General features: G+C 45.9%; 1 long non-coding RNA gene across 2 annotated transcripts; it reads left to right on the forward strand.

Annotated features, from left to right (window-relative positions):
- Nucleotides 1–7,985: 7,985 nt before the first annotated feature.
- On the forward strand, nt 7,986–15,067 carry LOC141741855 (uncharacterized). Of its 2 annotated transcripts, none has more exons than XR_012586507.1 (3): nt 7,986–8,728; nt 9,645–9,775; nt 13,127–15,067. It is a non-coding gene; the product is annotated as an uncharacterized LOC141741855 (long non-coding RNA). The 2 variants fall into 2 exon arrangements; XR_012586506.1 differs by lacking the exon at nt 13,127–15,067 and adding an exon at nt 9,870–10,188.

A 15,067-nucleotide genomic window follows, 5' to 3' on the forward strand; every position in this document is an offset into this window, starting at 1 on the left:
CAGGGAGCAGAGGCGGCAAAGAGGCTGCAGGATATGGAAAGGGAGGATATGCAGATTTGGGAAGGAAGATCCGAGTAGAGAAGTAGAAAGGAGACTTTGAACAAATGGAAAATCTCTCTAATACCCAGCACCCACAGTATCATCTTCAGAGGCAGCTTCTTATTTCACTTGGCTTTCTTAAACTTAGACTCGGGTACATGTAATATTTGATGACTTAGGCAGAAATAAGTCTATTTTCAAAGCTAATCTTTGCATTACATATTGAATCCATTACAGATTCTCTTCTACTTTAATGAAAAGCCTGCATGAAGGGCTTAAAAAAAAAAAAAAAAGAACTTGCATCATAATTGGACTGAGGCAGTGGCCTGAAAATTAGCATGAATATGTTGCAGTAAATACTGCCCCAATCAAATCAGTGATAATACTCTGTACAACTATTCAAGGATCTCAGTGTGAGTAAAGGAGACATAGGCGTATTCTGCATATTGCAGCATTTTGTGTGGGGCACTATTTCCATAGCATTTGAAGGACATGTTCTGTCTTTTTATGTTGTGATGTAGTCTCTGACGTGAGGTCAGGTCCCGCTTAAGCACAGTGCTTGGATCAAGAATTTATGACTTGTGTTTGAAACGGGGGGAAAAAAAAAGTGGTCTTTTGATGGAAGAGATGTGGAACTAAGATATAAATGAAGTCCTCCGTGACTCATAAGCAAATGCACAGAAGCACATGCCTCCATGTCTGTATCCTCACAAGGACCCATCCAAAGAATGTATCAGAACAGTTCTGCTGGTAGTTGCGTGTATAGGAAAAGAAAAAAATCAGGCATAATCCTGTCCTCATGCAATTTTTTCACTCCAGACTACTGCTCTACACTGCAGTCCTCACCTACGGAAGGGAATGATTGCCAAGCAGAGTGAAATAATTGGGTCAGAACTGTGATTACGGTATAGTCCTGCTTTGCTAGTTAAACCAATATTTTACCCCTGAAGACTCAAGAATTTTGTATTGGTAAAAGAAATGAACAGACAGAATTGAATAGCAAACAAAATAAAGTCAGAACCACTCTATCACTTTTCCACTTCCTTTTCTTTCCCAGGGCTTGCTGGGCTGTACAAATGTTGCCTTGTTGTCGTTCCTATAGCCAATATGTTTCTCCTGCCTTGGTAAGGGAAACAAGCCTTTTCCACTTACCTGCGAGAACAGCGTACTCAAACTAAAAATATTATTTATTTATAGGACAAATGGGAAGGTACTTAGAGGAGATCAAGTATGTAGAATGAAATGGCAAGGTTTTCTTTTACATCACAGATGGAAGTGATTTGCTGTCATCGCTCATCTGGAAGATCCTCCTCATTGTGGATGTCCTAACCCACCCAGCCCCACACAGAATATCCAGGCCTGAGTGTGCCGCGTTGTCATGGGTACCCGTGCTTATCCCTGAACTCCGTTCAGAGGGAGCCTAAACAATTGCAGACCTACAGAGAGAAAAATTCTCTTTTCATCAAAAGAGATGAGTTTGTGCTCTCGGTCTCTGCAGAAGCTTGTTTGCTCAAACACAGTAAGATGGAGCCAAATGTCAGCATAGCTGCAGCTTTCCTGTGGGGTGGGGGTGAAAGGACTATAGAATCACAGAATGGTTTGGGCTGGAAGTGACCTTAAAGCCCACCCAGTGCCACTCCCTGCCCTGGGCAGGGACACCTCCCACCAGCCCAGGTTGCTCCAAGCCCCATCCAGCCTGGCCTTGAACCCCTCCAGGGATGGGGCAGCCACAGCTTCTCTGGGCAACCTGGGCCAGGGGCTCACTGCCCTCAGAGTTGTGGGGTGTGTGGGGGTGGGAAGGATGCTTTTTCCCCGGGGCGGGGTCTCCTGCAGCAGACTGAGTGCATTCATCTCTTGACCTTGCAGAAATTGATGGACCCTCAGGAAATTCTGGGGTTCAGACCTGCTTCCCGACCGCTCCAGCACTGGTGCTCATGGCTGAAGGACCGACCACCTGCCTGCCCACCACCTGCCAGCTCCTCTCCCTCTCCTAGGAGAAGCAGAAGCAGCAGATTGGAAGTAAATCAACACAAAATAAAGTATCAAGTAAGGATTCAGGCTTCCTGCGCCTCCCCCCACCTACTCTAGAGATATTTCCCAGCCCCCGGCCTATGGGTTCCCAATTTTTGATGGAAAACACAGGCTGATCTTGAAATGTGACAGCGATTCAGAGGGAGGAAGGAGAGACTGCCAGATGGCTCCACTTTGCACCTTCTTCAGTTTGCAGGATAACGCTTCGTGATTTGCCATAAATTTATCATTTTCCCCATCTCTGTGCTGTGGGATGAAGTTAAACTTTTGGCCTCTTGGCTCTATCTTTCCACGTAAGTAGGGAAATGATGCGGTATCATGGAGCGAGGATGGAGAAAGTGTGTTGTCTTGTATGCCTATGTGCAAAGGAGAGAAAATGGGGGTGCCATGGAGGGAAGGAGAAGCAGCACATGGGGAATATAACTAGCAGAGCTGGAAACACCCCCTCGCCGCCCACGGTGAGATCTCATTCCTCTGAGAGCCTGGCTGGAGGCATCTTAAATCCATGAGAGACGAGAAGGAACTATTTATTCACATGATCATAATCTAAGGCGGAATTATAGCCTGAATTCATGAATTTCTTGAGGTACGTTATTTGCTACTATACAAATCCAAATGGCACCTTCTTTCCTAATCTTCCTTGCTCTCCTCCTCCTGATGCAGCGTAAAGCTGTGAAGCGATTCCCCCAGGGCACGGCAGGCCACTCGTCTTCACGCAGGGAGACAGTGAGATACGCTTGGCTTTCACATCGGTGCTGCCTCCTCCTCCTCTGTCCTTCTTATGGCCTCTCTGCACAGCTTCCACGCAGAAAACTTTAACCGTGTTATTATCCACTTTCTGCGCTGTAACCAGGAGGAGGAGTGTGATAATGTCACATTCTGTGATTATTTTTGGTGGCTGTTATACTGTAGTTATTTACCAGGGACTAAAGAGTAATGAGACTGTAAGGACCCACTGCATGACCTTAAGACAATCTTTCTGGTTTATGAAAATGTTAATTTTATTTCACGATAATCTGCACAAATATAGTACATATAGCAGAATGAAAGTCAGAAACTTGCAGTTGGGAGCTCTAATTTTTCCAACTTCAAGAGAGAATTCAGCACAGATAACATGTCAATAGGAGGTTTTTGGAGCATGTGTCGCTTTTGCAGAGAAACTAAGTTTATGCATGTAATTTCCATATTCTGATAGAATTCTCAACCAGGCTTTTAAAATTATAGTCCTAAAATCTGAAGTGATGTTTCAGCACTTCCAAATTCTACTCTAGTTTAGTGCAGGCATCGTGCAGCAGTTCGGAGTGGCTCTACCAGCCATGCACGGAGACAACGGCCTCCCTCAGCCCCGCTCCCTGGCCGTCTGTGCCTGTTCTGGACACAAGTCGTCTCGTCTTGCTGGTGGAAGGAGAAGTTTGGCCCGGGAGATGCTCCACGTTGGTCGTCAGCTCCAACCCCGTCCTGCTGCAGCCGAGGAACAATTTGTGGCCCTTCGCCCCGCCCCCCACCATGCAACCACCCCATTCCATTTCAAAGCACTCATCCCCAAACCCCGCGGGTCCTTTTCTCCCCCCTATTTCTGCCTCTTCCGTTGTTTTGGCACCCGTGCAGGAGTACAACACACAAAATGAAGTGTTCTGTCCCCAAAGACAAGGAATTTTTTGCAGAGCCCAGTTTTTTTGCCCCTCTCCCAAAATAAACGGTGAGCTGATCTGTGGGCAGGTCTCCTCCTGCCGTCCCATCCGTGCAGTTGTGGAGACCAGAGGCTTCATATTGGCAATTGTATCAGCGGTTAGCTGCGCTTAATGTCTTGGATGTGAGCTAGATGCATTTTATAAACAAGTTATAGAATCATAGAATGGTTTGGGTTGGAAAGGACCTTAAAGCCCACCCAGTGCCACCCCCTGCCCTGGGCAGAGACACCTCCCACCAGCCCAGGTTGCTCCAAGCCCCGTCCAGCCTGGCCTTGAACCCCTCCAGGGATGGGGCAGCCACAGCTTCTCTGGGCAACCAAAGCCAGGGGCTCACCACCCTCACACCAAGGAATTCATTCCTGATACCTCATCTAAATCTTCCCTCTTCCAGTTTGAAGCCATTACCCCTTGTTGACCCAAGTCAAAATGTAAATATCTATTGGTTTTGCTCTCTGAAACCTGCACAGCTTTTCAGTACAACGTTATCTTGAATGGCATCCTGCAGAGCCCACTGCTGAAACCACTCACCCACCGACGCAGCGTAAGTGCACGTAACTCAGTATTTGCTGTCATTTCAGATACAGATGTCTCAAACATGCTGTTTGTTCAGAGACATCCACGCTTAGGTTTGGCTATAAATTTACTGTAAACGTGCAAGAAAATTAACTTCTGCTCAGGAATGTATCTAAAGCATTAGTCTGCAAACATCCGTATGCGCAGAATTTTTGTTTTCCCAAGAGAGAAATGCACAAACATGCAGCCAAGGTAAGAATAATTAAATCCTTTATGTCTGCTCCTGTCTCGGAAGTTCTTCAATGCTACTTCAGTGGCTAGAAGGACAAAGTTGCTTTTGCTACAGAACGTATCTAAATGGAAATAAAGATAGCTACAAGTATATATACTGTGCCGCGTATGGGAGCTCTGATCAGAATAATAGCTTTAATATAAGAATGCATATGTTCTCGACAGCTCCTGCTATATTTGTGGTACCCCGACAGGGATTCTAGACACTGAGAACAAATCACTTTTTCTATCCAAAAATACTATTCAAATGAAAATTGTAATTTAGACACAAAGGCTATGATTTAAAAGAATCCGTGCAGGTTGTAACAGGAGTCTGTCCTTAATAAAACATTGATCTCAGGCTTATTTGTCACCGTTAATATGGTTTTTCTTGCAAAGTAAGAACTGTCTCCAGAAGGTCTGGTTTAAGCAATAAAGCAGGATGAGGAGATTCCCTGTTTTCCAGACTGTGAGTTTGTTTTCTGGGGGAAAATCGTATTAAGCCTACATTTAAACAGAAACTCAGTAGGAAGGCAACACTGAAAATAAGCATCGGTTTCAATCATTTAAGATTTTGGGTTTATTTTGTATTATAAGACTTGGTGGCAAATCTGCTAGGACTAAAAATTTGCATTTTTTTAAAAAGAAGCTCTATTTTTTTTTCAACTCCATTTCCAAAGTGTTTTCTGGCCCTGGAGTGAATTGAGATGGCTTATTTGAAGCAGGAGGTCTTTCGATTGCTGTTGTCGTAGTTCCAAGTGGTGTGTCATGACAGTTGTCGCGACAGGGGGCTCAGCACTGGGTGGGTCAGGAGTTGCCCCGAGGCTGCTGCGGTGCCAGCTGTGTGTGCCCAGTGGCCAACAATGCTCTGACCCTCGCAGGGATCATCCAGAGCTCTCATCTGGTGAGTGCCTCACAGAGCTACAACTACTCGACCTCGGAAACAGGTACCTAGAGGGGAGATTTAGGTTAGAAATTGGGAAGAAATTCTTTGCTGTGAGGGTGGTGAGCCCCTGGCCCAGGTTGCCCAGAGAAGCTGTGGCTGCCCCATCCCTGGAGGTGTTCAAGGCCAGGCTGGACGGGGCTTGGAGCAACCTGGGCTGGTGGGAGGTGTCCCTGCACAGGGCAGGGGGTGGCACTGGGTGGGCTTTAAGGTCTCTTCCAGCCCAAACCATTCAGTGATTCTGCGATAAAGCAATGCCATGTGTACATGTGTGTGCACCTCTCCGTTAGCTAGTGTGAAGTAATTGATGGTGTTAGAGTATGATCTGGTGGTCTTTGCATGGTTACCTCAGTGGGAGGTTTTCCTGATTAATGCCTACAGCTGGAGTCCTTAACACAGGTGTGTCATCTTGGGGCTTAAAAACTACACAAGAAATCTCTTCCAACTGAGATACTGCTAAAATATTTTTAGCAGATTGGAGTGATTTCAGGAGCAATGGGCGTTTCGGCTGGATTTTCAAGCAGATTGTCTCAACGCAGGTCCCAATTTCTTACTGCAGGGACAAACAAGGCACAGCGCAAGAGACGAGGTCTGCACAGGTCCCCTCTGCCACAGGTTGTCCCTGGGAAAACGCCGTCCACTTGAATTTTCTTCTTATGAAGTGGTGTTGGCCAGGAGGCAAGGGATTTCTTCTGCCCAAAAAGGGTTTGAACTTGCATCTCCCACGTTTAAGAGGTTTGTCTGAGGCATGTAAGATTACGATGTTATTTTAAGCTGGTATTTTCCAGGTAGCTGTCTCTCAGCAGGTTCCAGGTTTGTCCGTGTGTGAACAAATAAATGCCATGCTCGCATTCAAGCTCCCAAAGCTTGTGAGAGAAGCTGCTCTTACTGCTAGACAAACCCTTGGTGTGTGCTCCTGCACCGTCGGGACACCAGTTTGTCTGGAGGGTTCCCAGTTTAAGTGGAAGCTGTTTAATAGCAGGAAACTTTCCTTTTCAGTGATTGCTAGGGATAGGGAGGGGTTTGGAAATCACACAGCATTTTTGTGACAGACGAAGATTTAATACTTCTTCATCATTGCTGTACGTGAACAAAAAGGACACTATTTTGTAGATTAAAAAAATCTGGTGAGTGGCACCTGTTTATTGTTGGCTCTGAGAACCAGTCCAACATTGCCTTTCTTCAAGCTTTCACAGCGTAGCTCTGTCACAGTAAGGCGGGATCTTAGTATGACCGATATCGATTGTTCCAGGACTACACAAGGTAGCTGCTGTAGCAAATGCTTTGATCATTTCACTTCTCCACAGCATATACACCGCTTTTATGAAGACTTTAGAAAATCACAAATAAATAGTTTTAATCAAAGGAACACAGGCGAGAGAGTCAACCGTGGTTACGTACGTGTAGGCGAGAAGTGAAATCTTGCACCTGGCATGGGAAGGCTTGTGCGTTCCTATCACCCAGCCCACCTCTGTATCAATATTGTGATCGCTCAGGAAAAACTCTGCATTTTTAAACCCTTAGATTTGATTCTTGTAGTTTTTGTCAGCAATCTATATATGATTGGCAGAACTTTGGATCTAAAAGCCTACTTCAAGCGCTGCAATGTTAGATCACTCATGAGATTTTATAGCTGCTATGTTTGGATCCTTTTCACTTGCCACCTAATGCTGAAAGGCTGGAGGTTCCTTTGCAGCTTGTCTACAAAAGCTTAACAAAGCAGTTAGGCAGTGTTTGTAGACTTTGCTCTACGTTTTGTGCTCACCTGATGCCACACATGGTCTCCTCACAGAGCACCAATGCTGCGAGAGGCATGGTCGTGATGCCGTGTTCACGGGCCAGGTGTGAGCCCCGCGGCACCCCTGGGGCGAGGGGGTTGTGCTGGCCGTGCATGCATCTCGCGCCCTGGCTCCCCCCGCCGAACCGCGGGCTCAGTGCTGGCTCTGCCAGGCCACAGCAGAGGTTTGGCACTGCATGGCTGGGTACGCCCTTAATTACATTACTCTTCCTCCGCTCGCTACTGCAACAGTGAAAATATTTTTTCATTTCGGTGATTGAAGTCTCTGTGACATCTAACCAGCGCCTCGCACAATAAAACTGTCGGTCCTTTTATCTCGCCATTATTCCTTAAGCAATCTGATTCTCTATTTTTCATTTCATATGTACATTGGCTGAAAACCTTAACAATATTACACGGTAAGTTTTATCTATTTTATGAGGTAGATTGCTCCCGCGCCTTTCCAAATAATAGCTATTTCTTCTGCAGGTCCTTTGCTTGAAGACTTAAAAGTCTCCGTGTATCTGCAATTACCATCTGTTAATCCAACAGTATAATCAATCTAACACCTCCGTTGTATTAGAAATGATGTGGATGTTTTCTCTAATTTAATCTCATCTGCAAAATTTGAAATGCAGTTTTCAAGTCCATCAGTCATGTCCTTTCTATATATGATAGTGCAGTGGAAAGACTGAGTTCAAAAGTTCAGGCGCGTGACTTGTTTATAAGCTCTTTTGGGGTTGCATGTTATTTATGCTTTCTCCTTAGTTCTTCTCTTTAAAACCTTGTTAGTTACATGTGGTGCTTTGAAATTATATTCTTTTTTTCTCTTCTGGTAATTTTTTTTTAACAATAGAATATCTTTTTTTCCACCCGGTAATAGAAGAAATTAGGGTACAAGGGTCAACCAAAGCCTTGGGTCAGTCAGAGTCTTTCAGTGAACTTCACTGAGTTTTGGATCAGGTCTCAAAAAAGGGGGATGGAAGTAATTGAGGTGGCAGCTCTTCGCCCTTGGCATGCCTCTTTGGGCAACAAGCCAGGACTGAATAAACCAAGACGGAATTGGCCACCTGCACTCCCTCCAGCGTTGTGTGGATAGGTGCATGGATAGGTAGGTATAGAGTATTTGATTTTAAGTATTTCTGTAGTGTTTGGGGCCTTTGGTATTCCTATATCCTACCCTTCTGCTGCTAAAATATTTGCCTTCAGGGCAGTAAGCCCAACAATGTTCACTTGGAGATTTTGATAATTGGATTTTTTGGACGTATTTAAGATATTGAAATAGCGTTGATCGTCTCTCTTGTTTTTTCTAATCTGAATTTAAGTTTTTTTTTTTAAGGCCAAGTCGTTGCTGTCCATAGAGCCTGTGTGCGTTTGAGAGGAAATGTTTGGATCAATGCCATCTTTCCATGGCACATCCCTGAGCCCCTTTCATCCGGTGGTGCGGCAGCTCTCTCCCACCAGGTACATGCCTGTGGACACCCACGTGCTGCCTGCTGCTTCTTCCTTGGCTTTGTAAGGAAGGACCTGTTGGTCAGATTGAAGCTTGGCTAAGATCATGTAGCTTCCGCCAGAAAAGCAGTGATGTTCATGTTCTGTTCCCCAGGAGCAGCTGGGAATGCCTGTTTGAACAGAAAATAGTGTCTGTACAAAAGCCGCCGCCTGCATGGGGTTGGCCAGGAGCTGTGTCCGCCATCAGATGCTGGTGGGGGGACGAGGCACGATCTGCTCCTGGGGACCGGTGGGGCAGCCGTGCCGCCTGGGCTGAGGGACGGGTCTGGGGGGAAGGAAGGGGTGAGAAGACCCCAGAGCTGCTGAGGAGTCGAGCCAGCATGTGATGGCACATAGCTGAAATGGTATGTCTCGCTATGTTCCCACTGGTTTTGCTGAAGTCGCTGGAGCCTCTCAAGGACCCAGCTGACTGCCCAGGCACAACTAATTGCAGGATTGAACACAGCTGATTGTATTTGAAATTGTCTTTACAATGGTTACTCCATTTTCTGGAGGCCAACCACGTTAGTAGAAATCTAGTATCTTTACTGAATCTATTTTTTTGTGATCCTGGGTTCAGAAGAGCGCTTGTTAAACTTCTATTTGTACTGTTCATCCCATCAAGGTTGCTTATCATTGTTGCACAAGAAAAGGCAACGTATCAAATGAAAAAAATCCATTTTATACTTGGCAAACGCCTGTATTTTGTCTTTGTATGATGTGTTGTCATTCATCATCTCACCTTGGGGAAATCACGGGCACTCTTAACAATGTAAGAGGCCAATAAAAAAGAAAATTATTTCAGTAAAATTGTAGCTAGGGATATGTAAAAGAGAAATGCCCCTGGGTAATAAAAATTACCCATGCATAATGGCTGTGGCTGTTTCAGGCAGGCGTGCTGTATGCAGCACCAGCGTGTCCCTGCTCCCTGGGCTGGGGCTGGCGGAGACGAGGGGAGCGAGAGAGTCGGGAGAACACGAGGTCGAGCCCAAAGCAAAGGACTGAGAAGCCAAGTAGTTGGTAAGTGCTCGTGTGTCTTTACCCATCTCTTTCGCCTCTCTGTTAGAGCTGTCTCCTTTGATCTTGCCTTTCTCATTATTACTCTCCGCTACAGGATTTGGGCTTGGTTCCAAGGTCAAGGCCTGCTCCCGCTGAACATCTCCCATCTCCTTCCCCTGTTAGTCAGCCTGTCTCATTAGAGCCTGGCAGGCTGCGCTGCACCGTGGCAATGGCATTCCTCACTCTTTCTTCAGCGCACCGTAGGGACTGTGCTTCTCCCCAGCTAATAGTTGGATGCATTTTCTACTGTCGTCCCCTTTGGGCTAGGCTGGCATAGCTTTGGGAGGCTTCTTAAAGTACCGCTCTTCAGTCTTCGCTTTAGTTTTCTGAGGACCTAGCCCCGATCCATGCCTTAGCGTGGCCCTGAGTACTCTGAACAAGGCAGCACTCTTTTGCAAGAAACTGCTTTTCTCAGTAAGTCCTGCTGTGACAGATTGCGATGGCAGCAAGCAGCGCGGCTTGTGGTGGTGGTCTGAAGTTTACTGGATGTTTTCATTTTATACTTTACATTTTTGTTCATTGCACTTTTTAATCTTGCTGACTCTCAAGCTAGGGAGCAGAATAAATCTAAGTTGAGGGATAGGCCAAGAGGTGATTGGGTAAGCGGGACTGTGTCCTTCCTCTCAGCCAGAAGTTAGCAGGCAGCGAGCATTTTCCTGCCCTGGGCAATTGCCTGTCCTGCTTGTCTGACCAGCCCCTGACCAGCAAGAACGACATGTGTAAAACAAGTCACTATTGATAAGAAATTACTACAAACAAAGGGGCAGTTCTGCCAGCTAGCACCAGGGATGTGGGAAAGGTCCCTGAACTTTGACACTGAAGTTAGAAAAGACTTCCAGAAGCAATAAGTCAGCGCTCTCGCAGCACATAAAGCTCTTTGCAGATGAACAAGTCCAGACACAATCCCTCCTCCTCTTCTACCGCACATTGCCCCAGCGACTCTTTATTAATAGGAGTCTCCTTCTTTTTCATGTGACATTTTCCATTTGCAGTGACACAAAGGGTTCACAGTGAAGGCCAGACCCTTCCCCTCAGCAGCCCGGGCGCTGACTGGCACCCTGCCTCCCCCTTGTCCCCACAGCAAATTCAAGCTTCTTGTCTTCATCTGCGTAGCCTGTCACAGCTCCTGCAGCCAGCAACTGAGAGTTTCCGCTTTGAATCAGACTCTTGCTGAATCAAGTCCTTTGTATCTCCTTTTTCTGATTTTTAAAAGGGTTTAGCTAACCCTGTTGGCACTAATATTTGAGCCAAAAAGCCGGGTAAATGAATCCATGATGAGCTCTGGGCTGCTGTAGCTGCCATCCTCCAGTACCAAGCTAGGTGGTTTAAAATTGGCTGGGGTACCAGTATGCTCCAGCACAGCCGTTTCTGTGCCTGGAGCAGAGACGTGCCCAAGGAGTCTAAATTAGTAACAACTTTGCTGCTTTTATTCCAGCTGTGCCAGCTGTTTGTTTATGTAGATAGCCAAACAGCAAACACCCACAGAGTTGTTAACTCTGCAAATCTTCAGTAAGTATTTCCTAAACTACTGCTGACAAATTTCTGACAAGACCTTAATCTCTGTAAAATCTATTGGGTGTTGTCAAAGCACCATTAGTCAGCCTGTCATCGGGCCCGCTTTGTGGCGTGACTCAGAGATTTGCTTTCCCATCCTCGCTGCAGCAGAGTGGAACTGGGAAAACCTCGCGCAGTGAGGGAGCTGCGCGGAGCCCAGCCGCTGATGGGACCGAAGTGCCCTGAGATGGGATTTCAGAAAGAAGCCTGAGCCTGGAGAGGCTTCTCCTTCTCTCTTGCTTACCTTCCCCCCCCAAACACAGTGAAAATTACCTCTTTTCAGTCTTGGGAAAGCGGCAAACATTAGTGCTTTTCTGCCCCAACTCCATACGATGCAAAAGGGGAAGGCTGGTATCACGAAATGGGTACTGCAGCGTTGAAACATGCAATCAGGAGGAATTAAAACAACACACAATGTCAGGTCCTAAGTTAGCACTGCTGCGTCGTGTTTAATACTGGAACTGTTCTGGGTTATACCTGCTTTATTCCTCCTGATATTCAGTATAAACCCCTCAATATATCCATGGAGAAGGGAGCTGGAGAGCAGGCTGGCTGCTGCGCCTTGACAGCATCCTGGGGGGATGCTGCTGCCTGGCTTCTCCCCAGCACTGGAACTCTGTAAAAACCCATCTCCTTTTCTGAAGCTGAATTCTTTATTTCTGGCTGTCACGTGATGCCAGCCTGGACTACAAGAGTTGTTGCTGTCAACGGTAATAGTAGGAAAAAAGTTACCACATCCTCTGAAAATGAAAACAAACCAAAACAAAACTATCACCTCTCCTGCCAGCACACAAAGCAAGGACACCAGGCAACGGTTCAAACAGAGCCCCCGCATACAAACAAACAAAGACGCCTGTCAGGGCTTAAGGGGGGAAAAAAATGGCACAGCTGTAGCACCACATTAGTGAAATTGTATGAGCCTTTTTATTTTCAAGGATGCAGACAGATGCCACCTGAAACACAGGATGCTTGGAAATACCGCACACAAACACACACACACACACACACACAATTAAACCACGTGTGTTCTTTGAGCTTCCTTTCTGAATCTCCTTAGCACTAATTACATCAATGCTGCCACTGCTGATGGAAACCAAGCGAAGCTGTTCTCTGAATAGTTTAAACTTGTACAGAACTAAAGGGTCATTCAGCAAAATAGAGTTTTTGAGATGACAAATCACCATTAGAAATTAGAAATAACGATCTTAGAAATCACGTCTATGTTCGTGACTGCGAAGTTAAAAACAGACGATGCTTGAATTTAGAAGGTAGGCAGCAGAAGATGGTGATTGTGGATATTATTTTTGTTGCCCAAGTTGAATCTGATTGAGCCTAATTTTAATGCAGGCATCCAAGTCACTTTGTGGCTACCTGTGCCCAGCGTACCTGCAGCAGGGAGGCTGCAGCACAGGGCAGGAGCACAGGGCGGACAGGTACCCGCTCTGGAAAGGAGGGCTGAGTGTCTCTGTGATAAACTGAGTCTCACTTGTAACAAACTGGTAGTCTTTGAAAAATGCCTCTAAATATGACCCATATTTAAAATAAATGTTAAGTCAGTGGATTCATTAAAAGGCAAAGAGGCGGGTAACATCATTAGTGCACTTTGTATTTTTGGCACAGTTTCCACTGCCTGGGAGAAAGGCTGTCTTTTGGGGAGAAAGCGGTTGTGTAAAATAGCCATTTTTTACAGTTCAAAAGATAATTGAATTCCCTGATTCACAAGCTCTTGCTTTTTTTATCTTCTCTTTCCTCTGTCAGGTTCTTGCACAAGAACCCAAGCTCCCAGGTCAGAGCTCCCCTATGGGAGCGGGCTTTGGACACCGGGTAGCCTAAGTGGTCTGACCAAACGGAACCATTGCTGCAGTCACAGGACACGAGTGTGATCAGATAATCTGATGGACAGCTGCTTATGGCTTTGGTTTTAAGTTGAAGCCAGGAGCCAGCTGGGTTAAATTTCCAGTTGGATGCAAAGGAGATGGGATGAGGTGTTTGCATGAATAGGAAGTCGCATATTTCATCTTCTGCTGTTGCTGCAGAGGGCTGACCCTGGGAGTGACTTTGGGCAGGAACACTTATGACTTCTGGCCAGGAACGGCCACACCACTGAGTTCCCGGCGGTGGCAGACGTGGCTCCATGGCAACCTTGCTGTCACTCGGCTCTCTCGGGCTGTTGCCACACAAGGGAGCAGCGTAGAGAGCAAGGCTGGAGAAGGGGTGGTTTCTGTCATTAGAGGGCGGCATCAGAGGTAGGTCTGTCTTTCCTGGCAAGGAGGATATGGCTGTTTCGAGCAGAAAAAAGAAATGTTGCCCATGCAAAGCCTGAAAGAACTCATTTCAAGTAACTCTAATATTAGTCTCTGTAAGAGGAAGCAATTTCTTCATCATCAACAAAATGCAGATCTTGATAAACCAAGGGCTTAAAATTTTAATGCAAGATCTCAGAGTGGAAAATACTTTCCATATAAAGAGTAAATAATTAAAGAGGATTTTCTTACCAAAAAAGTGGGAAATCTGACTTTAAATTGGTGTGAAGATATGAATCATAATCTGCAAAAACCTGAATGTATTAATCTTTTGAGAAAATATTTACATAAGCATATTATAAGCTTGTTTGGGGATTTGTTATGCACTGGGTGGAGAGTATATTATGCAGACAGTAATGAAAGAAAAATTACGATTTGTAAACATGTTCTGTATTATAACTATAGAATATATTGCAAGAGTTCAGGTAAATTTGTGGGGAACTTGCATGAGAAGCGGTGCTTTCCCATTGCACAACTGGTTGTATGTTCATTCATGTGGTCTAGACAAAACTTGCTGTCACACAATACAGGAACTTCTTCAGCCTCTTCCTGCACTGCTGCTCTAGAAGATGGGGCAAAGCACCTTTGGGTTTGCCCTTCAGAGCAGAGCCGGTGTGCCACCCCTGGGGAGAGTGGCTGGTCTCCTACACCCGACAGTTAACTACGACTGAGCTGCGCTCACCTCACACAGCGCGTTTGTTACCTAGTCTAAGGGCACTGTGTTAGGGATAATAGATGGACGGTCTGAGTGAGACAGGACGGAAAATTACTAGTTGAACCAAACCCAGTATACGTGCCGAGAAAAAGGACCTCAGTACTGTTGCTGCAGAAACTATGCGTGTATCCATGAGAACCTGACCTTCGAAGAAGAAGATAACAAGAAGGGAGTACAACAGTGTAGTCAGGTATCAGACAGCCGCTGTTAGCAAAGCTGAATCATGAGTCTGGTAAGGCTCGCTGCATGCACTGGCCACACATGCAGCAACTCTAGCCTGTACTTTTCCACTCAATCCAGTGCAGGATATAAGGGGGCTGTCTCGGGTGGGAGAGGGAGCAAGAGACATGAGTGCGCTTTGAAGATACAGGGGACGCCCTGAAAAAGTGCTGTGCCTGCCTTCCCTCTGCCGTACTGATGTAGCTCCTTGTTATTCTGCTGCTCAGTGATGCTACTACAGTCTATGGGGGTGGTAAGACTCTTAAGTAACTTTTGGGACGTTTGGGAACTGCTTAGCAAGGTGTCGCAATAAAGCTGAATTCACTGTGTTTTTTTTTTTTCCTGTAGCAAGGCTTCACAATAAAGCAGAGTTAACCTTTTTTTCCTTTGTGTGGGCTCTGGTTTGTACGTTGGAATCTTTAAAAAAGAACCGGTTACAGGCACACAGCCCTCAGAAGACCG

Source organism: Larus michahellis, chromosome 4, assembly GCF_964199755.1.
Source record: "Larus michahellis chromosome 4, bLarMic1.1, whole genome shotgun sequence".
NCBI lineage: Eukaryota > Metazoa > Chordata > Aves > Charadriiformes > Laridae > Larus > Larus michahellis.